The sequence below is a fragment of the Gopherus evgoodei genome, chromosome 2 (genome assembly GCF_007399415.2).
Source record: "Gopherus evgoodei ecotype Sinaloan lineage chromosome 2, rGopEvg1_v1.p, whole genome shotgun sequence".
Classification (NCBI taxonomy): domain Eukaryota; kingdom Metazoa; phylum Chordata; order Testudines; family Testudinidae; genus Gopherus; species Gopherus evgoodei.
Window position 1 is genome coordinate 271,713,771 of NC_044323.1, and position 1,987 is coordinate 271,715,757.

At 49.7% G+C, this 1,987-nt stretch overlaps 1 long non-coding RNA gene across 1 annotated transcript; it reads right to left on the minus strand.

Moving 5' to 3' along the window:
• Positions 1-253: 253 nt before the first annotated feature.
• Positions 254-1,161, minus strand: LOC115645235. The gene is made up of 3 exons (XR_003998689.1): positions 1,077-1,161; positions 547-551; positions 254-263 (listed from the first exon to the last, which is right to left on the minus strand). It is a non-coding gene; the product is annotated as an uncharacterized LOC115645235 (long non-coding RNA).
• Positions 1,162-1,987: the final 826 nt, after the last annotated feature.

Genomic DNA, 1,987 nt, shown 5'->3' on the forward strand with positions numbered 1-1,987 from the left:
GCCACCAAAATTCAGCAGCATTTTGGCACAGACGCCTCTGGATGACACTGCTTGCCGCCGATAAGCAGTGTCATCCAGAGGAGTCGCCACTGAAATGCCACCGAATTTCAGCAGCATTTCGGCGGATGCTCGTCCACTGCCACGGTCCATCATCTGGTGCCTGCCAGACAAAAAAGGTTGGAGACCACTTCTCTAGGTTCTTGTACTTTGTCATTAGTTGCTCTTGTTTTCCTATTTTGTTGAATTTAGTCCTGCTCAGCCTGCTGCCAGCTGAGTGAATGGAACCCCAGGCCGACAACGGGTTGAGTGGCTCAGCCGGGGTCTCAGCCACCAGCTTGCTCAGCCCGCTGCCAGCTTGGGGTTCCTTGGGGGTTCCCAGGCCAGCAGCGGGTGCTGAGTGGGGCCAGCAGCCGGGACCCCGGGTGGCAATGGAGCAGCAGCCAGAACCCCAGAGGAGCAGTGGGCTGAGCAGCTCAGCCCGCCACTGCGTGCCATCAAAAATCAGCTCGCGTGCTACCTTTGGCATGTGTGCCGTAGGTTGCCGACCCCTGCTCTATACACTAGTAAGGAGATGAGCATATTACAGTTGTTGGAGGGCTCTATTTAGCAGTAACAGGGCTATAGGAAAGTCAGTCAACATTTTTTGTTTCTCTGATGAAAACTGGCCCACTCCCCCATACCAAACTTGTCACAAATAATTGTCAACAATTTAATTTTCGGTTTTTGGCTAAGATATTGATTTTTAAAAAAAAATATTGAAATTGAATTCAAGGTTGTTAGAAAGCATTTTTGGCGAACAAATTTGTTAAATGACAATCTAAATGGTAACACAGCACTGCTTTCATGCTTGGATCACCACCGCCCCCCCAGCCTGCTGGTCCAACAGCTGCAGTAGAGGAGGACATAGGTGGAAAACTGCAGGATCCCAAAATCCACCTATTGGGGTGCAGAGTGGCAACAGCAGCAACAAACCCTCAGGTCCGATCACACGCCAATGGGCACCACCACCAGCCCAATGGACCATGGTGAAGTTAGCACAGCATCTGATCTCAGGGACAGGGCACCCATGGAGCCACAGCAGCTCCCCCCGGATGAGATGGATCGCTGTCAGCCCGGGGGAGAGATGCACTTCCCAGCTAGGGCAACCAGATCCAGATGTCCTGATTTTATAGGACCAGTCCCGATATTTGGGGCTTTGTCTTATATAGGAACCAATTACCCGCACCTAGGGTGACCAGACAGCAAATGTGAAAAATCGGGATGGGGTTGGGGGGAAATAGGAGCCTATATAAGAAAAAGACCCAAAAATCGGGACTGTCCCTATAAAATCGGGACATCTGGTCACCCTACAGGTGAGTTCCTTTCCCCTCCCCTTCCCAGAGACCCCAGCAGCCAATCCCCTCCCTCAGACTGTGCTGCATTTGGTTCTCTCTAGGACCCAGCAGCCCTGCTCTTACATGCTCCACTGCTTCCCATCTGTCCAGGCTCCCAGCAGAGCGGTGTCCCTAGACCTAGTGGTGCCCTAAGCAGCTGCCTGTTCTGCCTATGGCTAAGGAAGACTCTGTCCTCACCACCTTCAAAGCTACAGAGAAATGGGTCAGCACACAGCCTGTAGCTTCCTATAGAACATTTTGCAGGAGCCCTGAACTTCTACAGCAACTTCGTGTGTTGCTGCATTGAGGTTATTTACTTTGCCTTCAGAAGTATTTCATGCCTTACATACTGGCATGAAGCTTTGCATAAGTAACTATCATAAATCAGCACTAGCATTCTCTGTGTTAGGGGCTCAGTACTAAAATTCAGCAAGGTGCCTGTAACAGTGTAGCGAAGGAATTTCTTCATAAACCCAACATGCTATCTCAAATAAAGAACTGTCTCAGGAGTAGGACTCCAAGGTACTACAGTAATACAAATAAAATAAAATAATAATTCCTCAGGTAAATGTTGTCAACCCATCTAAGGTTTCCTGGTGCCCTTTATACACAGT